Genomic DNA, 23854 nt, shown 5'->3' with positions numbered 1-23854 from the left:
AGCCTCAAGGTCGGAAGCCCCACTTATAGCAACCGCCAGCTGCGTGTCGTCTGCGTAGGACACCATAGTGAGGTTCCCACGCTTGGCGACAGCAGCCAGCGGCTGCACATAGAGGTTAAATAAAGTGGGGCTAAGAGCCGAACCCTGCAGGACTCCCTGGGCGATCGCATAAGGTTTGTATTCAAAAGGTGGAGTGGCAACCTTGAAGGTGCGACCAGATAGAAAAGATCGAAACCACTCAAGTGCCACATTGTCGACACCCGCCTCAACCAAACGCTGAAGTAAGATAGGGTGGGAGACAGTGTTGAACGCGGCACTGAGGTCAAGAAGAACCAGTGCCGCAGTGTAACCAGAATCCATCAACATGCGAAGATGTTCAGCCATAGAGAGAAGCGCAGTCTCGGTACTATGACCGGGCCTGAAACCATTCTGCGATGGATCTAAAATATATGCAGAATGGAGATGGTTGAATAAGATGGTGTTAACATGGGCCTCGGTCAATTTAGCTGCCCACAGAAGGAGGAGGGAAATGGGACGATAGTTCTCCAATTTTTGTGGGTCTAGAACAGGTTTTTTTAAAACGGGAATCACCTGGGCCTGTTTCCAGGTGCCAGGGACAGAGCCAGAAGATAAAGACAAGTTAATAAGCTCACATAGCGGAGTGAGACAGAAGAAAGCAGATTCTCTAAATTGAACGGGTCGTAGCGGATCCTTAGGAGAACCTGGTTTGACTTTTACTGCAAGTTTATTAAAATCCTCCAAGGAAAGCTCTGGGAGGTGGGATAAAAATGAAATAGTCTTAGATGCAAGTATCATTTTCTGCGGGGACCCTGTGGGGCTAGGAAAGGCACAGTAAATGCCTTCCACCTTACCAATGAAAAAAGCGGCTAGATCCTCACAATGGGAGGGAGAGCAGATCTCAGCGGCAGATGCTCTGCTAGTAGTGAGATCCTTAAGCGCCTTAAAAATGAGTTTAGTAGGGTTAGCACTGGCACTAAATTCGCGGGAGAAATAGGCAGCCCGAGCTCTGCAGATTGCTCTATGATACTTTTTAATAGCAGCTAGGTACTGGGTTTTCTTTCAGGTTGGTATGATTTACGCCAGGCTCTTTCAGCTTGTTTGCAAGATTCTTGAGCCGAAGCGAATCGTCATACCAGGGCTGGAATCGGTACGCCGCTGTTTGCTCTCAGCGAAAGGGATCAGCTTTCGGCGGGGTCTTGAGTCCTAAAATGTCCTAAAAATGTCCACAGACTCGACAATTCTCGCTCCGGTGCCTACTCGATTCACGGGTTCACACTCTGCGACTCTGGGCAATAGCTTGCTTAATCTCCACAACGGCCCCTCGCAGTGGGATGCCTGGCTTTCACCTTGTGGATACCCCGCCGGGGTTATCTCACAGGGGAATACCAGGACGGGTTCCCTAAGCAAGCGCTTAAATACCGGGTCGGTGATTTGCGCTATATAAATACATGTACATTTACATTTACTTATCCAGGGCTTTAGTCAGCCAGTTACAATAAAGAACATAGCCAGACTCCACATCAGTAAAAGGACCCAAAGGAAAAGCACCAAGAAGCTGATGAAAATCATTCAGTCTCAGTTTTTTTCCAAGGGCGTCTGAGCGTAGTAAGAGTGGGGGCTATGGGAGGTGAATCATTCAGCGTGAGGTGAAATTCAATTATATGGTGGTCCGTCCAGGCCATAGGCCATAGGCCTCGGAGACAGTACCTCAGCCATAGCAAGGTTAGTAAAAAAGGGGTCCAAAATATGACCACCAACGTGTGTGTGATGTTTGACTAGTTGGAAAAGCTGAAGAGCCTTCAAATCGGCAAAAGAGTGCTACTGGCCGCCGAGGGGTATGGATAATCAAAATGGAGATTAAGATCACCAATAATGCTGAAATTAGCCGCTTTTAGGGCCAAAGAGCTAACTACATCAGGAAGAGCAGCCCTAAAGGTGGCATCCGGGCCCGGAGGCCGGTAAATAAGAAGGCCAGAGAAGGTAAAATGATGGTTAACAGAGACATGAATAGCAGGATTTAACAGCCGCCGCGATACCACCACCTCTAGAGTTACGATTAAGAGTGTAAATAGTGTACTCAGGAGGGAGTGCAAGATTAATCACCGCAAGAGCGTCATCATGAAGCCATGTTTCTGACATAAAAAGAATATCAGGAGTCTCCTCAATTAATAGATCATGGATATCCAGATGATGCTTCACCAGAGATTTAACATTAAGGTGGCAAACCTTAAAAAAGGTGGAATCTAGCTCCAGGGAAGAACTGGTGTAGGTCGATGCACTTAAAGAGGTTGAACAATGTGTGGAAATCGGAACAGGAGAAGGGAGTGAGAAAGCACACCCGGGGCAGCGAAAAGGGCCACACAGAGGGTGTAGAGGAACATCAGAGCAGGGGGACGGAATCGGGCGTAAACAGAGCAGCTGCTCTCTAGAATACATACTTACAAGAAAAAACAAAGGACGCAAACAAAAAGCCCTATGGAGCCCTGCCCTAGCGCTTCCTAGGCGCTGACGGGCAGGACTCTGGCACGACTCAGGCGCAGTGAAGGCGCGACCGCTGCGCGTCACCGCTGCGCGCTAGGGGGAAGGTTTAAGAAGGGCGGGCGGAGGAGGGCCGCAAGACTAGAGCGCTCGGTCCGGCGCCTCTAGAGCGGCGCGTCCACACCCAAGATGGCGTCCAAAAAAGCGAGCAACAGGCTAGGAGCCCACAGACCCGGACCCGCTAAGCAGCGGTGATAGTGACAATTATAGTGCAGGTAGGGGCCAGGAAACCCTCTTAAAATCAGGGGTAAGATAAAATAAATATAACCCAAATGAGAAAAACGGGCGATTTAAAATGCTCTAAAGCGCTGCCTGTCAGAGCATTATGGCGTGCAAGTCCGCAGCACGCTGATGTCCAAGGTGTTGTCATGACTGACCCCCTAGAGGACCAGCCTTAAGAAGGGCGGGCGGAGGAGGGCCGCAAGACAAGAGCGCTCAGTCCGGCGCCTCTAGAGCGGCGCGTCCACACCCAAGATGGCGTCCAAAAAAGCGAGCAACAGGCTAGGAGCCCACAGACCCGGACCCGCTAAGCAGCGGTGATAGTGACAATTATGGTGCAGGTAGGGGCCAGGAAACCCTCTTAAAATCAGGGGTACGATAAAATAAATATAACCCAAATGAGAACAACGGGCGATTTAAAATGCGCTAAAGCTGCCTGTCAGAGCATTTTGGCGTGCAAGTCCGCAGCACGCTGATGTCCAAGGTGTTGTCCAGGAGTTGTGGCCAGGTTTTGGAATGGAGTATGGAGTGGTCTAGATGAGGCCCTGGGATGGGTGCTCCCACGGAGACCGCAATTAGGCCTGCCACATGTGATGGAGGGAATGGGGGCAACACCTATAAGATACATTTATTGCTGCTGGGGCTCACGGTGGCCAAGAGAGACATAGCCAGGGCGTGGAAAGATCCGAGGGCCCCATCGGTGGTGGCATGGAAGAGGGGTCTGGACTTTTGTATGGGGATGGAGAAGCCCATATTTCTGGCCCGGGGATGTCCGCGTAAGCACTACAAAATTTGGAAGCGCTGGGCTGACTTCAGGGGCCTATGGCTCGAGCCTCCGCCGGAACAAGACCCGATACTAGATGTTTGAGTGCGCTGGGGTAAAAGTTGTGTGCACATTGTTTGCGGGGTAAATTCCTAACTGTGCGTGGGGGGGAAGGATCCGGGGGTGGATGAGGGTGTTGGGGGGGGGGGGGCATGGGGGAGGGAAGGTGGGGTGTTTCCATGGTTCTAGTTGTTACTGGCTACACATGAATACTATTAAAAAATGGATATGGTGATGTATATGTATGCAATTGGAGTGCAGATCCCTCTGGGATACAGAGCTCTGCGACTGTTATATGATCTGTCAATAAAATCTGTTTAAAAAAAAAAAAGGTGGCTGGGTAGCTTGAACTTTAAAATAAGACCTTAGTGACGGAGTAACTCGAACACTTCCAGGTTAATTTCTTTGCGTTCTTTTATTATGTTTCAAGTGAGTACTGTGTTTGCTTTTATATTAGCTTTTATCTTCGATGCCGCCTCAGAAGAGTCAGCTTTCAGCTTTTGCCTTGTTTCAGTCACCACTAACTGCAGCAATTCTTTGTCTGGGGTTTCTGATGGTTCAGGGGAAGATTTATTTGACCCCCAAATATCCCTACTTCTAAGGGTGTACCTGTTAATCTTGTTTTCAGTACATAAACCCTCACCTTGTATCCCTTTACTCCCCACTGCACGCTCACAGTTCAATTTAGGCCCCCAGTCTCTCCCCCTTCTCCTTACCGGCATCATAGAAGTTGGCCATACACTTAAATCAAGCTCATCTGTGCTCTTCAGATTTTGACCTTCCTTATCGCATGTCCTCCCTTTTTCCTGGGAGAAAGTGTCCTGTTTAGTTGGGAAGCAAGCAAAAAAACGGGCTGGAGCAGAGCCTTTCCGCTCACCAACCCTCGCTGCACAGCCCCTTCTCAGTGCTATAACTAGCAGCCGCCATTTTCCCCTTAGGCTGCAAGCCTCTCTATATTCTTAATGCTTGGCTTAATGACCAAGTGAAAACAGAAAAGCTAAGAACTATACAATATGAACAAAGATGGTGCTTATGTAACATGAATTAAGATTTGGCAGCTTCAAATATCAAACGAGTCCTAGAAACAAGCTATAATTAAGAACAAAACAGTGAGACTTAAGGGGCCAGTTACGAATACACACAGTATCTCTAAACACTCTTCCCTGTGTTCAGTACTTTCATTAGCCCCAAAACCAATGTCAAAGCTATACAGCCATCTCTAGAGGTTTTAGAGAAGTTGGCAGTCTTTGTCCATACTGAGATTCAGTCTGGCTCTTCATAAATAGCATCAGCGCAAGCCTCCTAAGATCCTCCAATTGCTATGGCTTCTGCTGCTAATGCTTTTGGAAAACTGTCATCCTTTAGTACGCTAAGCAAATTGTGGAATATCATATTCACTATTGTACGTCTGGCTCACCATAGCATTCCTTGTCTTGCAGAACCCCTTGCATATCATCAGCAGCTTGGTACTAGAAGATGTAGCCAACTACTGTCCTGTTATCCTCCTTCCAGCATGGTGCTAGGTTTTAGAGAAAGGTTTCTAAAAGCACTCGTCTGCTTTTATAGAACACCTTACTCTATCAGTGGATTATCCAGGTCACTTTCTTATGAAAAAAGCAAAAATGCCTTTTTATAGAACCCTGACCCACCATGTTTTCCCCTTGGTAGCCTGCTTCAACACTGGGTTCCTTCCTGTTCCACTGTGGAAAGTGGCTTGCTGTGACCAATTAGCTACCGAGAGCACTGAATAATAGATTGTATGGTTGAAACTAGAGGACATTGCAGGACTGCGCACGCAGCTGGCCGCGGACCTGAGGGAGATCCGAAGAGACGTGGACGACATAGGAGAGCGGGTAGCCACGCTGGAAGAGCACGACCTTGGGACAGGGGGCGATATCCACCAGCTCCAGCAAGACGTTATTCGGCTCACCGAGCAGAACCTCGACCTTCAGGCACATGCAGAGGATTTGGAGAACCGGTCCTGTCGCAATAATATTCGGATCAGAGCGGTGCCGTGGAAGGGTGAGGGATCGGATCAACGGGAGTACGTCGAGGCCCTCTTTAAACAGGTTCTGCAAGACGAGGAGATCTCGGACATTCGCATGGACAGGGTGCATCGGGTGGGGCTACCCAGAGGAGCGAAGGCACCACCTCCGGACATCCTTGTCTGCGTGCATGATTTTCAATTGAAGGAACGTATCCTCAAGATGGCACGAGACATCGTCCCTCTGCAGTTCCGTGGGCACAATCCAGTGCTATATCAGGACCTGGCGGCATCAACGCTGCAGAAGCGCAGGGACTTCAAACCAGTCACGTCTTACCTGCGGGAGCACAGCATAGCGTACATGTGGGGCCATCCGTTCTGACTCATTTTCCGCTGGCAGAACAAACTGGTGCAGATGCGCTCACTCACGGCTGTCATGGACCTCCTAGGTATTGAACGCACGGAGACGGAGACTGCGGATGGGGGCGATACCCCCAGGCGGCGGAGACGCTCGACGGATTGGCAGACAGTGGGACGCCCTACACCCAAGAAAGGACCTGATCCCTCAGTGTGCCTCCAGGAGAGGGGCGCAGCAGTGACCTCAGTGGCCTTGGTCAAGGAGGTGGCTCCGGATGATGTCTCGGAGGTGCCGTGAGGCCCGGGAGGGTACATTGCTGGCGTCGGAGGGGGGCATCCCCTGAAGGTACTCTAGTATGTCCTACTGGATGAGTGAGTCCCGTATCGGGAACTGGAAGACTGTGGACTGGTACCTTTTCCCCTTGCCTTTGTGGCCTGTATTACGAACGTTCGTACTTCACTCTTTTTTTTTTCTGCTTCTGTTTGGTTCTGTTGTAGGGGGGTTCAGTATGTGTGCTGGGGGAAGGGGGGGTGGGGTGGGTGGAGGGGAGGGACTCCGCATCAAACCTAGGCCGCTTGTGTGTGTATATGCATTTCCGCTCCTGTCCCTTTTGCCGGGGAGTATGTGTGCTGGACATGTGGGAGGGGTTCGCTTAGCTATGGACCAGACCTGGGACACACTCGCTGCTGATCTTGTTGAACTGGGATGGCTAGGGAGCTGAAAGTGGTGAGCCTCAATGTTCGGGGGCTCAACAATCCAGTGAAACTCTTGGCGGTCCTATCGCTCCTTGAACAAACCGGGGGGGATGTATGTCTCCTGCAGGAGACACATCTCCTGCAGAAGGATGAGCGTCGAATGCGAGATTAGAGATTCCCTCTTCAGCTATGGTCATCGGGCCCGGCTAAGAAGAACGGAGTTGCCCTCCTCTTCAGCGCCCGCACGCGATGTAAGATCTTGGCCCACCTGGTAGACATACGGGGGAGATTTCTGGCGGTGCGGGTGCAGTGGGGGGATGCGACCTTTACCATTGGCTTCATGTACGCGCCGAACACACAGCAGGAGCCTTTTCTGCACGCAGCTTTGTCCCAGGTCCTTGCTTCCCCTGATGCTTTCCTTCTGGTGGGAGGGGACTTTAACCTTGTAATGGATGAGACTCTCGATAGATCGGCGAATAGACTGCACAGCTTGGGACCTGGTCGACAGAAGGGAAGCAGTGGTTGGTAGATGGCGGTTTGCATGATGTATGGCGGCTACAACACCCCCAGGAGCGCGACTACACATATTACTCGGCTGCACACCAGACATATGTGCGATTGGACCACTTTCTGGCTTCTTCTGCCCTGCTGCCCCACCTCCATGACGCGTATATTGCCCCCCGTTCCCTCTCGGACCATGCGCCCCTCACGGTCGCGTTTACCCTAAGCGGCACGTGCCCTCCCTCAGCTGGCTGGTGACTGCGCGACTCCATGCTCCGCGCTGACTCTGTAGTGGAAAAGATTAGGGACACTGTCACACATTACTTTGCCGAGAACCCCATTGGAGAGACGGCGATAGCATCTATTTGGGAGGCGCTGAAACTGGTGGTTAGGGGGGACTTCATTGTTTTAGCAGCCACGTACTCCAAGCTTCGGAGAGACAAGAGGGAGGAGCTGGAGGGAGAGGTGCGAGGCTTGGAGTCTATCCAAAAACGCACGGGTGCTCGCAGGGTCTGGAGAGAGCTGGAAACTAAGCGACGCATGCTGAAACATTTGGATCCGGATAGGGCAGAATACGCGCTGCTGCGCTTGCGTCATAAATGCTGGCACATCGCTTGCGGGCCAAGGCCCAATCTCAGGCCATCACCGACATCAGTGACCATCAATGTGTGTCGCACACCACCAACTCCGAGATCGTGGCGGTCTTTTGCTGTTTTTACCAGACCTTGTACACAAGGGAGGGTACATCGCCCGTAGAGTGCGACCGGTACATTGAGACGGCTGGCATTACCCCCTTTTTAGAGAATGCTGTCGAGGACCTGAACGCGGAGATCCGCGTGGAGGAGGTTATCTCCGCCATTGCCCGGCTTAAGTTAGCTTAATCCCCTGGGCCTGATGGTTTCTCAGCACTTTTTTATAAAACCTACTGTCAAGAACTGGTGCCGTTTCTGACCCGCCTGTTTAATTCTTTCCTGGACACTGGATCAGTCACGCCCTCCATGTCCGATGCTGCCATAACGGTCATACTTAAGCCTGGTAAAGACCCCGCTGATTGTAGTTCCTATCGGCCAATCTCTCTCCTTAACATCGCGGGCATTCTTGCGGCGCGGCTCAGCCCCCTTATGGATGGCGTGGTTGAACCGGACCAATCAGGCTTTGTTTCTACCCGCCAAGGAGGTGACAACTCCAAGAGATTACTGCACCTGCTGGATGGGGTCCATCGCGCAAAGACTCGGGCCTTTCTCCTATCCATCGACGCTGAGAAGGCCTTTGACAGGGTCGAGTGGGGATTCCTTTTCCGAGTGCTACAGGCGTATGGCCTCAAAGGTAATTTCTTGCGTTGGATTCAGGCCCTATATGCATCCCCGAAGGCGGTAGTTTGGGTCAATGGTTGTAGATCGGCTCCATTCTCCATCACCAGAGGGAAGCGGCAGGTGCCCCCTCTCGCCGCTCCTATTTGCATTTTATATGGAGCCCTTCGCCCAGCGTGTCAGATCCCACCCTGACATTGTGGGCATTAAATTTGGAGCCGACGAACACAAAATAAGTCTGTATGCCGATGATGTTATTCTGGCACTGCAGGACCCCGCTTCTTCTCTGCGCTGCCTCTCCACGGAAATTCGGGCTTTCCATGACACGGCTGGCTTTAAGGTTAACTTTACTAAATCGGAAATTCTTAACATTTCTGTCCCGCCGGAGGAGGTGGCTGAATTACAGCGGGACTTTGACTTCCGGGGGGCGCAATCTGACATCACGTATCTGGGCATCCGTCTCGCGCCGACGGTGCCCCGGACGCTTTCCTTGAATTACACTAATCTGATAGAGCAGACCACCAAATCTATCTCTGCATGGTCGCGACTTAACCTGTTGTGGTTTGGCAGGTTGGCGGCTATTAAAATGACTCTTCTGCCCAGAATACTATACGTTTTTCAGATGCTCCCCCTCACACCACCGAAAGGAGCTCTGAAGAAACTCCAGGGCTTGTTGAACAGGTTTTTCTGGGACAACAAGCGTCCCCGAGCGGTGTTTGCGACGACCACACTCCCAAAAGCGGCTGGCGGTCTGGGCTTCCCTCATCTCGTGGCCTATTTTCAAGCCACCTGCCTATGTTATGTGGTTAAATGGAATAGACCGGAGTCGAGTAAACACTGGTTGTTCATGGACCAGACCGTGGCGGGTTGCAATATTTGGCGGGAACTCTGGTTGCCTCGCAAAGATAGGGCGTGGGGGCTATACTCCTCGCCAGTGACGTCACCAACGCTTAAAGCGTGGGATCAATTAGCGCTTCGTAAGGGCCGGACGACCTTCCCCTCACCCATGACACCGATCGTGGACAATCCCACCTTCCCCCCTGGCCTTGCATCACCAGTCTTCCACCGCTGGCGAGAGAAGGATTGTAAAAGAGTGGGTATGCTGTTTGATCTCGAGGGACTTGTTCCCTTCTCGGAGCTGCGATCTGAACATTCCCTATTGGAGGTGTCGGATTGTTTTGCCTACGCACAAGTTGCACACTGGGTGACACAACCGGCCAATATAGCATTGATGTTGCGCCCCCTTACGACCTTCGAGAAATGGCTCCTGCGTAAAAAGAATGATCGGCGCCTTATCTCTGAGCTATATGCCATGATTTTGCGTGACCCGCGAAGGCAGCGAACAAAAGCGCAGGTGCGTTGGGAGGTGGAGCTGGGGCGACCCCTCTCGCAAAAGGAGCGGGAGCAGGCGTTCTATCGCGCACATCACACGACAGCTAACACAGCAGGTACGGAGTCGGCCTATAAGCTGGCGACGTACTGGTACTATACACCACCGCGCGTTGCGTCCTGGGACAGGGCCAAATCTAGTCTCTGCTGGAGAGGGTGCGGTATGTCGGGCACTCTCTTGCATTTGTTGTGGCACTGCCCCAAGCTGGAACGATATTGGAAAACGGTGCTCGATGAACTAGATGCTGCATTTCAAATCACGTTGCCCAGACTCCCCGAGCATACACTGCTAGGCCTCCCGTCCCCTAATTGTTTCCCCTCTGGGCACGCCACTAGGACGACAAATTGCATTGTGGTTGCTGACTGCGCGACAGGTCCTGCTAGCGCGCTGGGGATCCCCGGATGTTCCGGATATGCTGGATTAGTTGATGCGCTTATGGCACACCCTGGCGATGGAACGCCTTTCCCTGGACATAGATGGCAGAGGGTCTGAATATGCTGCCTTGTGGGCCCCATTTTTGAGACTTCTGTCCAAGGAGTTTAGAGGAGTTACATGCCCAAAGTACCTTCAGGTCCTACAACTTATTCCACTAGATCCGATGGGTGCTGTGCCAGGACCCTAGCTTTTAGGGATGGATCTGCCTTGATCAGAGTGATGGGTGTGATGCACCTCCCTGGGCTGATGGCTGATGCGGAGGGGAGAGGGCGGTGGGGGGGTTAGGGGGGTTTGACTAGGGGGGGGATGGGTGGGAGGTGTTTCTATCATTTTTCTATTTTGTTCTTGCTGGTTTTCTCTTTTATGAAAATTGCGGACCCCGCTACGCCGGTGGGGGATGCCTTGGGCTTTTGTTACGCAGGACCGCCCTCTGGGTTGTAGGTCCGACTGCTGTGTTTAATCACTACTTGCTTACGCCCTGCCGGCGAGTCGATGTAGGCAGCTGGGCTGTGTAAGATGCTAACTGACCGCATAATAAAATGTTTGATTCTAAATGCTTTTAAGTATTATTTCATAAAACTCCTTTTACTGTACGCACTTTACTTCATAGCAAGTAATACGATTGTTGCAATTAACTTCTCTGTGCATGAGAAAGAAGACTGCTCAATAAATAACCTTTTTATTGAAAACGCCCGTCTCGCTATTTCTCTGCAAAAACCCTGGTGAAACGAAGCATGCACGATTGACTGAGTGAAATAGCCATCTATTATTTCCGCGACTCTGAAGATATATTTCTTATTCTTGGGGAACAAAGTTGTCATGTTATATGGTTGTCAGAAACTAATCCCTTCTTGTTTATTCGAGAAAGTTTCTAGTGACCTCTGAGCTAGCTGGCATTCACAATTAAGTCTAACATACTCAATAGAGACCTAGTCGACTTCAGTCCTACGTCTAAACTATTGTTTATGTTATTCCAATGCGCAGAGCCTATTGGGAATATAGAAACTACACTACAGTGGCTGCGACGTGGGAACCGTGGAGCTCGGCTGCTGGATGGGGTCCATGGTTGGCCGAGCGTGGGGCGCTGCCTTTACGCTCGGGCCACAGGCTCACAAGCACCAAATCTCTGCACGGAGGAGCATTTGCTCTGGCAGCAGGGCTGCGGTTTCAGTTTCGCTGCATCCCAGGGCTCGGCCTCCTATTCTCACCGCCGATACTTCCACACCTTTTCCCCACTGTTCTGCTCCATAAACTTCAGACCCAAAATGTTATTTTGTTCATTGCTCCCGCAGTGCTCTGTATGACTGCAGCCTGGGCTGGGGAATGGGGGCGGCACTGTGTGTTTCCTCCCCTTGTTCCCGATGGAGGGGTTGAGGACCTCACACGCTGGGATGTCGAATTCTTTCCCCGGCTTGGGCCCACTTTGTACAGCGCGAGTGAAAAACAAATAAAAAATATTTGCAGTACCATTGGTCTCACATTTAAATGCTAGACCTATGGCGTTGCAAACCCGCGGCCGCCGTTGTCAATAAAGAAAAAGTACACGTACCGTGTAACAACAAACTAAAGGGGCCAGTAGCCATGGGAGGATACAAATGATGACATGGCTGTACTAAGGAGGGACTAACAATCCTATTTAGGAATCAGAACACAGCATTTACGAAGGACAAAGACACAAGCCAGTGAAAAATATGGGTTGGGCTTCTCTTCGTATTCTACCTACAACAGATCGCCAGAACAGCGATTGTGTGCTGGCCCAGGCTCGACCTAGAAAAAGAGGTGGGGAGGAGGGAACTAACAAGGTAGCCAGTATCCAAGTGACACATCACGCATGTCTTCACAAAAATTGGCATCACAACCCATGACCTCATATGAAGCGACATCAGATCTTCAGACCTCACACATGTTTAGCATGTCTTTCGTGAGTACATTTGAGCACATTACGATATTTAGCAAATGAGATTTTGTGTCGAAGTTGTGCCAAGAAAGTGATGCAACCCGACACAAAATCTGGGCCTCAATTTATACATTTATTTTTTTAAATCTGCACAAAGAAATTGACAACAAGGAGAAACATGGCAGTAATTCTGTTCTACTTAATTGGTTGCAAAGTGCCATTTTGAAAAATCTTATCTTAAGGCACCTCCTGCATAGATCTTTGTGTGCACAGTAAATCTCTGAATAATAATAGTAAGGAAACTCTGGAGGGTAATGCACCTGCTGGAGAGTTCTGTGTTTTGTCAAGACCCACTTTTGAATCAAAGTAGCATAGAGGGTTTCTATGCCTCCTGCAGAACACATCGGGTGACAAGCAGATGTCAATTGCATTTCATAAATTTTATCCTTCTGATATAGCACAGTGAGCTATGAAGGATGTGACTAAAACACCTTATCATCCTCACTGACTTATGTAACACATTCAATACATTGATTTATACACATATGAATTATTGTTTTAAAAAAAAATTTAATATTTCAAATCTTTTTTATTGAAGATTGAAAAACAAAAAGCAAAGACAATACAGTAAGTCTTCCAATACATAGATTAATGCAGCCGTGGTAATAAATGACACCTACAGAAAACCAAAGGAAGGAAAAATAAGGACAAGTGTATCAATGCATCAAGGTTAAGCAATCGGTGGGAGCATTAGCCATAGTACAAGCAACAGTAGAATATACAATCATTTGAGCATATAGAATCATACAGAGTCAATGAAGCATATATCGATAATCAACATTTAGAAGGTTACATCATGGAGGGTCAAAGTGAGAGGATGACGCATCCAGTGAGGACCACAGTTTTTGTTGGAGGGTTTCCATGTAGCTGACTGCGGCTCCGGATTGTCCGCCCCTCTCAAGAAGGAGAGCCATTCTAGCCAGATTTTAAAGTTGACCTCAGCAAAATTCTTCCATTTACAAAGGATGACCTTGCATGCCAGCGTTAACATGATATCTAACAGTTGTCGGTCATGTATGTCAGGTAATTGTGTATCTATTGGGCCCAGTATGATATAAATGAATTCCTGCGCAGGTTTAATTCCAAATATCTGGTGGATATAAGCAAAGACTTTCCCCCAAAATGTTTGTAGTAGGGAACAATCAAAAAGCCTATGCGCCAGATCCCCAGGTGCTGACTGGCAATTCCAGCAATTGGGCGTATCTTTTAGGTGGCATTTAAACAACTTCTGAGGAGTCCAGAATGCTCTGTTCAGCAGCATGTACTTTGTTTGACAGAGGATCGGGGAAACCTTATTTGATAGTGCAGTACTATGTATTACATCCCAGTCTATCGCTATTCCTGTCGAGTTAGGTTCCGATTCCCATTTGCCTTCCGTTAGCTTATGGGGTTTCTTGGGCATGGGGAGGAGTAATTTATAGACTCTGGACACGAAATGGTCAGCATGGTACAGGATTGGCAAAGCCAGGGTACTTCAGTAGTGAGGGTACGTTTAGAGATGACTGATTTCAGTTTCAGGAATTGATAAAATTCTATGGGTGGTAAGTTAAAAGTCGTTTGCAGTGTCGGGAAAAGGGATGGGTAGAGTACCTTCATAAAGGTCTTTCACCATGTTGATACCGCTTCTAGCCCACAGATCCCAATAGAGGGTTTTGTCATCTATCCGAAACATAGGGTGTAGGAGAGTAGGGTCTGCAATCCTATGATCACCCAGATTTTTTGCTTTTGTTTCACTGGTTTACGACTTTCTCTGGCTGTGGGCCTGCCAATCAGACCCACAGCCTGGCTGTTCTCTCTCTAAATTACCACATGTACCCTAGGTGCATTTACCAATTGGTACTGGGCCACCTTATCAGACCCTGTAACTCAGGGCCTAGGTGTACCCAGGGCTGCCAGGGGCTGCAGCATGTATTATGCCACCCCTGGCTGGCCTCTTAAATTTGACACAACTGGCTGCATGACAGCTGGGGCAAAGTCGTGTAATCACGCTTTGCTGTAGGTGTAGTATACCTATACCTAACCCTAAAATGGACACACAGATTCCTATCAGTCACTCCTATGGCAGGCCTTGACAATCCTGAAGGCAGAGTGCTTGGAATCGTGTGAGATGGTGCTCTGGCATGAGCTGAGCCTGTCTGCAGCTTGCGGAATCAAGTCCTAATAGCTGTTCCATGATAACGCATACCATATACTCTTAAGTGCATTATAATCCTCGCGGTTAAATGCTATCTTTGGTATTGCTTTATCAAAACATGTCGAGTAAGGTGTCATACGAATTGGAATACTAACCCCTCGCCAATTCTGGCGACGGGGTTAGCATTCCACCCTTCTAGAGGGACACGACATGTATGTAACTGTGAACCCCGGTTAAAGTTAACTAAAGCCTCAGCTCCACAAAATGGATGCTGCCACCACAGACACGAGTCTGACCCCCTACAGCTGGGAGTCCTCCCAGTGAGGGGAGCCTGGACAAAGGGTTTCCTGTCAGGGGCGGTGCTAGCACCGTCCCAGACATGGTTTTGTGTATCCTGGGTAGGCAGGGCTTTTCAGGAAGGTGACTGCTGAGTGGCACCCCGGTGCTCACTACGCATAGGCCGGTCTGAACCAGTTCCAGGGGCACACCAGCCCCTGGCCTGGGGAAGTCCGGCAGGGCAGAGGGGTGTAACCACCCCCCTCCTAGTCCCACCCATAGGCAGGACCTAGTCACCGGGTCAGCCCCCTTTTTTAGTATAAAGATGGGAGCGGGCCCCCTGTTCAAATTAGATCATCTTTGGAATCAAGACACGACTTTCTTCGAAAGGACTTCAAGATTTCTTCATCAAGATTCTCCCTTCTGGCTAAGGAGTAGTCACCCTGCATCCGCAGGCACCATCCTAAAGAACACTGCGGTCTGCTGCAAGTCCTTCATCACGAATCCGACGACCCAGCTCGACGAGACCCAGCTTCCCTGGCACCTCTGACCTCTACTCACCTCTACAGCCAAGCTGAGAACCGTGAGTGCGACGAGACCTCGAGGGACCGACGATCGCCAAGGCTGCACGACATCTTTACTGCAAGCCCACCGTGTCCTCCACGGGTGAGTGCTTTGGGGTCCGAGAAGCCCCGACCCTGCGCAGCTCCAGCACCCAAGGTCAGCCTCCCTGCGTCTCCACGATCTGCGTGGGGCCCTTCTGCTGTTTGCTGTGCACCGCGTTGTTTGGCTACTAGCCGGCTGGCTTGTGGCCTTCTGAACGACGCCCGACGACATCACTGCTGCTGGTCTGGTTGCTCCAGACTGGCCCTTGCTTCCTTCTTGAAGAGAGGCACCCCGGACCCTCCTGGTCCACTCCAGACGCCATTTTAGGTCCACCGCGTGGGCTTGAATTTGCCAAGGCTTTGTTGCCCAATCCTGGGTCCAGCGACGCCGACAGCTTCTATCTTCGTGGGACAGCTCGATCCTCCTTCCTGGTCGCCGACAACGCCTCCTGGTTCGTGAGATCTCCGAGCCCAGCGTCACCCACACGCCTTGTCGAGGTGGCTACCATCCGGTGCCCTCCTGGTGCCCACTGACTACTGGCTAGTAGTCTCGAACTTGGTCCCCTCTGCTTTCAGGTGTCATCTTCCATCGATCCAGGCTTGGATCCACCGAACTTTCTTCACTGGTCGCCTGCCAGCAACTTCTTTCTTCCAGGCTCCTGGTCCGTCAACGAGGATTCCCGACGTCTTTTGAGACATATGCAGCTGCAGCCCCTGGGCTAGGTAACTTCGGCATTTCGGTGCCCCAGCATAGCCTCACTATCCAAGGGTCAGGATCCACTTTCGTTTTCTCCCTACCAGGTCGGGTTCGCCCGAGAACACTAACTTTGCAAATTCTAGCTACCATAGACTTTGTCCCGCATCTCGCGTGAGAGTGCACACACTGCACCCGAGTCCCCTGGGTCTCCTAGAAGTAATCTAACGATTCTATAGTCAAGTCCTAGCGATTCCAAAGCCTATTAGTACTGTACTTACCTGCTAGTAATTTCGCATTCCACTTTCAGAGTATATGGTTTTCCGTGCCCCTCGGGCATTTGTATATACTGTGCTAACTTAAGTATTTTGATAAGAGTTTTGGTTTGTGCTTAGTACCCTGTCCTCATAAAGAGTACAGGGCTGTTGTGATCTTTAATAAATAACTGTTTATTTTCATAACACTTGTGTGGTGTCCTTTCACTTGGTGTTCAAGGGGTATATGTGGTATAACAGCTGGCTTAACACGCCCTCTCGAGTCTTTAGCCTTAGACTGCTCGTATCCATGCTACTAGGATAGCTGGTCTATAAGGTTGACTTACAACCAATCATCAATAAGGGTTGCTGGACTGATACATAGTGTTCACTAGAATAGTGAGCACTGCATATCAGGCCACCTTCTCACATTGGTGAGCAGCGGTTGGGATTTGAGCTTGCTGTTGTTTTACCACACGTATCCTAAGAATATCTTGTTGAAAGATCACATAAGTACTGTTAGTACATATAACTAAGCTTAGAATACTCTGAGTTCTACTGAACCAGCTGTTGCAGCTCCTCAAGGCCTAGCACACCTTGGCTGCAACTCTTAGCAAGGGATCAGTAGGTAAACACATAGTGTAGGTAGGTGCATCACTTACACCACACTAGAAACAGTATGTCGGACAAAGGAGGAAACTCTGAGTCTCCCCTTGTGTCAGCTGACCCTCCACAGGTCATCCCTTCAAGATATACTGTGCTGAGCTTCAAGGAGTTAAGACAGGTGTGTCACTCCAGGAAGATCAAGCAGGGGTCTAACCCCACAACCTCCTTTCTGATTGGTCTCTTGGAGACTTATGATGCCAGAAAAGCTGAGACCCTTCTTAGCTCTTCTAATCCAGAAGGAGGCATGCCTCCCCTTGAGGGAACCAGAGGAGACCCTGACCTCATCCACCTCTCAGCTGAGAACGAAGATGTGGAGGAGGATGAGGATCCCTCTGGAGATGAGGCAGATAAGGGACAGGTAGAAGTCGTTAGACTAAGCAGGTCCAACTTAAGCAAACATGACAGTGGTACTGGGGGACCCCTGGGGCCACTATCAGGTCAGCTTAACATTGGGAATGGACGAGCCAGATCTCTGTCAAGAGACTCTGGCAGATCCCTTCAAACCAATGGCTCTCACAACTCTTCTCAAAGAGGGATGACATCCCCTCAGAGGAGAGTGTATGAAGCTAAAGAAAGGGCAGCCAATCTGAGGATTGAAAGGGAAGAACTTGCCCTGGCCAAAGAGAGGCTTGCCTTTGCTAGAGAGCAACAGTTAAGTGGGGTAGTTCCCACTGGTGGCAGCATTGTACCTAGCAATAGGGAAAGGAGTTTTGATACAAAACACCTGGGTAAGATAGTGCCCACCTTTAAACAAGGGGATGACATCCACAAATGGATTACTGCTTTGGAGAGGGCCTGCACTGTGCAAGGTGTGGAACATGAGCCCATAATTCTATCGATGCCCAGGCCGCTGGCGCAAACCGCCTCTTAGTTCCCATGTTGAATAATTACCAAATAAAGAGACGGGCGCTGGAAGCAGGAATCAAGAACAGAGTTTAATTCTCATGAGGAGAGCCAGTCATTTCGGACACGAAACACAGTGTCTTTCAGGAGGTGCTCTAACAAGTGAGCTGAGACTCTTTCTTTTATACCTTACAAAACACTTGATAGTACAATCAGGACAGTGTGACGCAAAAGAAAGACATCCCTGTAATCCTCGTGTCAATCCTACCCCACATATGTTCACAATAGGAACCCTTGACCTGCTGATAAGAGGGGAGGGCAATCACGCAGCTGAGTGTTCCGTCAACTGTTTAGGATGTGTGCGCCTGATCATAGCCCAGGGGGTGGGGTGGCTAGGATCAATAGTGGGTCCTTTGAAGAGGAGTGACTTCATACAATAAGGGCAGTAAATGGTATCTCCTGGCTTAGGCGATGGCCTCGGACACGTGTGGTCAGCCGGACTCGGGGGAAGGGGTCATCAAAGGAGTGGTAGTCATGCCGCGTGGACAATCGGGCGCGGAGGGAAGGCTTGTCAACAGAGGGGCATTCATGGAAAGAAAGGAGGTGTTGGTCAGGCGCGGCCATGACTCTCAAGGACGGGATCTTGTAGAAGAAGTTTTACGGCTTGCCCATGTGAGGAGAAGGGAGGGAGAGCCAGGGTGGACACGGGGACAGAGTCACATAGAGAGAGAGAGAGAGAGATCTTACGACCAGTACAAGAGAGAGCGGGGGCAGTCAGGTGCAGCTGGGGAGGGCTACGTCAGCTAAGGCGAAGGATGCCTCTTCAAGAGGGAATGGGGGGTTTTGTGCGGGTCAAGCAGGAGAGTTGCCTTTCGCAGCAGGGTCGCACAGGGGGAGAGGGTTTCATGGCCTATGCATGAGAGAGGGGGTTTAGGATACGCGCAGGAGGGAAGCCGGGGATTCCAATGGGTAAAGGGCCATGGTGCCTAGAATGGCGGTACATATGCATAGGGGTATGGGCTCTCACTGGCAGAGTGATACGGTCAATAGTTTACGGTATTCATGGTGCTCACAGGGAGAGGAGTGGGAGAAGAAGGGAAATGAATGCTGTTTATGTACATCAATTCTTCAACTTCCACAGTCGCCCCTTTTTACATTACAGCAGTCATTTTTGTAATTGATGGGTTTACAGGTAGTCAGGCATCGTTGATGAATTAGCATTTTGTCGATACTAACATTTGGCGTATAATCATAGACAGTCGAGGTAATGGGCAGAATGCAGCACATAGGAAATTGCATTTTCGTTGTGTTCCTGACAATTAAACGCACTACATAGCATAAATCTTTCTAACTTAAAAATGTGACCAATGAACAGTTTTGACCAGGTAGTTGAGAGCGGAATTCAGTTCAATACACAAGATTTCTTCGTCACAGTGTCTTTTTATCATTGAGCCATCACTGGTAGGCTCTAGTCCGAGTACTTTCGTTGGCGCTGTTGAGCACCGGCGGTGGAGCTATAGGTCCAGCTCAGTTCTATCCTTTCGCGTTGCAGGGTGCGGTCAGTCCTCTGCTGTTAGACCACAGTCCTGTTCCCTAAACAATCCGTTTGGCGGCGCCTTATGCTCGGCACCTATATTTCTGTGGCAACACCCTATTCCCATATGAAGGCAGTTCTTCCTTTTGGCAAAAAGTCACGTGGAAAAGAGGGTGAGCATGGTTCAAATAGTCGATAGGAGGGAGAGCGAGCGGAGTTGGGTCAGAGTTCCTGGGACACACAAAAGGGACCAAGGGAGCAAAGGATAACAAGCAGGCAGGCCCATCAATCGAGCCCAAAGAAGGGGCACGGAGACTCCAGGCACATGTGGGTTAGCAGACGGAGGGCTTCAAGGCGGCCCATCATTTTTCATTTTCCACGTTGAAATTGCGGTCTCGTCCCGTATCCTGTTGCTCTGCGGCTCCACCTTTGGTCGAGGTCACACGTGTCCCAAGATCCGCAGTCGGGCTGTACATCACATCTGACCCATCTCCTTCGGTGATCGTGAATCTTTGAATAGGTACAAGACAAGGTTTTAGAGAAATGGCAGAAGAAGATATCTACGCATGTGAATTCCTCCCTCAATTCTACGCATTTGGGAGATACGCTCATTGGTCACAGTCAGAGGTCCATTACCAAGCAATGCATGTGTCAGCATTCCTACTGAGTTCATGGCAGGTTTATTCATCGTCCTATTTATAACTCAAGTGAGGGTAAATGATATTCCCATCAACTGTGCATTTCATCATATTCAACATTACGGAGCATTTCACTTCAGGACTGGCTAATCTTTTCAAACAGGGCGGGGGTGCCATCATCGAGAGTCAGGCAGAACAATATTTTCTCGATGGTCAACAGTTACTCATGGTCATCATGTTTATATCCAGGACAGCGACTGGGGTCTATCAAAAATGGGGCGGGGATGCTTCGGGCGCTCGCGCTTGGGTGCAAAAGGGGGTGGGGCAATCTGGGCATTGGGGGTCAATCTAGACGTTGGCGTTCGTCTCTGAAGAACAGACATAAGGTGCCATGGACATACAGTTCCCTTATAAATGGCCAGATTTGGGGGACTTTAGTCGTCTTACCTGTCCTTTCCTTCTCAGCCAATTCAAGTTCATTCATTTTGCAGAAAGGAGAGGCAGTAATATGGCGAGATACAATCATTTTAGTTTCGGTCAATTTCGCTGAACACCTTCGCGTTCAATATGTATCAAATCAGACTGGTGCCGGTGGGGCACAATTTTACCAAAAAGAGGGAGAGAAAATAGGGAGACTCTCATAGAGAGTGAGAGTCGTCCGCAATCTAAACGAGCCATTCGGTACACGTATGACATGTAGAGAGAGAGAGAGAGAGAGAGAGAGATAAGGGGGTGGTGAGAGAGAGAGAGAGAGAGAGAGAGAGAGACGTGTACGAAAATAGGTCATTTAGTGCGCTCACAACACAGAACAGCAAAGGTCAGGTAACACGCAGATACAGACAGAGGGAAGACATAAATCCGTACATTACACACACACAAACTCAGACAGGGAAGACGGCACATGTATTACACATATATAAGACATTCACGACAAGACAGGAAACAATTGTTAGCCAACAAGATCTGTTTTATATATCCTACGTATCTTTACTATCCTATTTATTTACGTGCTTAGCTCTTTCTACCCTTCCCTCCTTTTTCTTCTCGCTTGTCACGTCTGCGAGCGTTCCCAATTGCCAATACTCACACCTCGGTTGGTCGATCAGAAATTAACCTGGTCGCGCTATTTACCCATGGTTGGATCTTAAACCATTTTCAGTTCCTTCCTTTGGTGGGAAGTTCTCCAGGCTGAGGCAACGGCAAGTATTGATCGGGAGAACAGTCGGGCAGCTTGGCTATATCTATAAGAGTGTGAGAAAGGGGGGCAGTGCATTTTGAACATCAGCAACATTTCTAACTTCCCAGACGGGTGGTGCCATGGCAACCCTTACCCGTATATTTTTATTTCCCTACCTAGTCAAACGTCCAGTTACATTATTTAACGCGTCCTTTCTAGTCAATTTTTCGTCATTCAGTACCTGTCCAGTTTCTATGTCAGTCCATCCTCCCAGTCGCTATGTTCTAAGGAGGAACAGTCATGTTTAAGTCTACGTCTTTTTAAAACTTATCGTTATGAGGACTACACACTTATTCCCTCTTTCCCTTTTCGTCGGTGGTCCGACCATCGCTCTCCCATACTTCAGTCGACGTTCTGACGTGACCTGCAGAAGGGAGGAAAAAGAAGGGGTGGGGGGGCAGCATTCAAAACACATCAGCATGCAGTAGTCCGAAAACGTTTTTACCTACCACTTACTCGACCTATCTCCACGTACTGCATTTCGTTACCATCTCGGCGTTTAAGCCCAGAGGGACCAGTGGTCAGATAGATAATCATCAACGATCTGCGTATCTACATGAGTTACTTGGTCGCAACCCTCTTTGTTGGGTGCAAGGGTGACGGTCAGGTGGCATTTCTGTGGTGTCGTTTTAAGGGCGTCTAAAACACTTTTCCGGCTGCCCGTGACACATAATGTAGCTGCTAAATATCTGATCCTTTTTAACCTTCAGTTTTCATCATACTTATTCTTCGCTCATAGTAGAAAAACATCCAAAACTCATTAATGCAACCGCTACAACCATGCTTTCTTTTTTTTAAAAAAAATACCTTTAATAAAAAGTGTTGAGGTACAAATACAGGCCTACAACTCAGTGGGCCGGCTACGAAGCAGATTGAAACTGTACATAAGAAGAACGAAGCTGGTGGCAGTTCATTGCATAAAGTGCAGCAGTGCAATAAAATCGTATTAAACTTCCCTACAGAGCAAGCATGATGCATGTCAGTAATTCATCTTTAATAAATTCTTAAATTCATTATCCAATGTTCATTCATTACCTAAATTACACCAATTCATTTTCCAAATCATAATCAGTACCTACCCTAAGTCAGTTCATTGTCCAAGCACATACTCAACATCCTTCATATCTACTTTCATTATCCAAAAACTGCATATATATCTCGGGACAAAAAGCTGCGCAATCAGGGTGCAACAAAGTTTATTCAAAACGTCTCATTTTGTGTCGGCGCCATTTTGGGTGGGGTCAGGCGAGTTCCAGCACAGTCAGAATGTCTCCAATGATTCGTGGTTGGACCGGAGCCTTCCGTTGGAAGTTCAAAAAGTTCTGAATCATGTGGTTAACAGTTCTAACAATATGGACCATTAGTCAAAGAGTGGGGAGGGCGGCAACAATTTTCCTACCGGGTCATTCTGGTGTTCCACCGGAACTGAACAAGTCCATGCCGTGGCTGCATTTTAGCCATTTCCAATCCGAGGCTGGCGCCGGCAGGAGTTGCACCGATGTCGTGGTTCCCAGTGAAGGGGGCGGGGGCGCCCATGCGGAGGGATCGGGGTGCCCCCCGGCTCTCATAGAATCTTCAAGGTTGAGGAGAGAAGGCATGGGGTGCGTGCCCGTCCTGGGCAAAAGACCGCTTTTTGATGTTGACCCTCTTTAAGTAAGAGCATTGGGGTGTCGCTGGAAGCCTCCACCTGGAGGGAGGTGGGGGAGGCTCGTTCGCGCCGCCTCCCCCTTCCAGCGACCCCGCACCGTTCCTCGGCTCCGTCGCTTCGACATTGGCCGTGCTGGCTATTGAAGATGGGGGGGGGTGGTCGGCAGCTGAGGCAAGACAGCCCCCCCCTTTCCTTTTTGACAGGTGGCGGGACTACCTCCAACTCTCCAGGGGTGGACATGTGGCGGGACTACCTGTAACTATGCAGTCGATGGCATGTGGCGGGACTACCTGCAACTGTCAGGCGTTGGGTGTAGTTGCGGCCATTATAGCACAAAGAAGTGCCGCCATTCTTGCCTTGGCTTCGTCCTTCAACGAAAGCCGGATCGGGTGAGAGAGAGGGGTGGTCGGTGGCCGAGGCAAGACAGCCCCCTCTCTCCCCGCGGCCTGCAGGGCGGCAGAAGAGAAGGGATGGAGAGGTCCTTGTCATTCTTTGGACCGCCTGCCCAACATCATCTCCTACTGACCGCAGCCAGGCGAGCCCCTCGTGCCTCGAGGCCTCGCCTTCCGGATGGGCGTAACCGCGGACCTGTTGCACTTCGGGAGCTTCCGGAATGGGGGTAGGTACCTATTCAATTGTATCTATTTCATGTGACCGTTATTTTGGGCGTGGCGGGCAATGAGGCAGACATGTTGGGAGCAGGAATAGGCAGTAGAGCCTAGTTACCTCGTGGCTATCTTTTGCTGTCAAACTTTTCGCCATTTTATATTTCTTATTACGAACTATTTCTAATGTTTCTTATTTTTAGTGAAGTCAAAAGCTCATCAGGGGGTTACTGACTTAGCCTGATTTCTTTTTATTTTTCTTTTCTTTCTCTTCCTTAGCGTGTTTCGAGCTAAAGTTTTCTGTTAGTAGGGAACGGTGATCACTTCATATTTTTATGTGTCCTTTTCACTAGGGGGTACTTCTGGACGGACCAGACGAGTTCCCTCCAATAAATGGTCCGGGGTGGAACGAGATTATCGATCAAAAAGGGGAACATATATTCCTTCATTAGGGTATCATCCTGGACAGACCGAGCGATGTACTTCCAC

The 23854-nt window shown here is 49.5% G+C and overlaps 1 protein-coding gene across 1 annotated transcript in view; it reads left to right on the top strand.

Annotated features, from left to right (window-relative positions):
* The window catches only part of ZFAT (zinc finger and AT-hook domain containing), a 933238-nt gene that overhangs the window by 27148 nt on the left and 882236 nt on the right, over positions 1–23854 (top strand). The window lies entirely within an intron of this gene.

This window comes from Lissotriton vulgaris, chromosome 4_1, assembly GCF_964263255.1.
Source record: "Lissotriton vulgaris chromosome 4_1, aLisVul1.2, whole genome shotgun sequence".
In the NCBI taxonomy this organism is placed as follows: domain Eukaryota; kingdom Metazoa; phylum Chordata; class Amphibia; order Caudata; family Salamandridae; genus Lissotriton; species Lissotriton vulgaris.
Note: the sequence above shows the minus strand (reverse complement) of the source record. Positions and strands in the feature narration are given on the sequence as shown.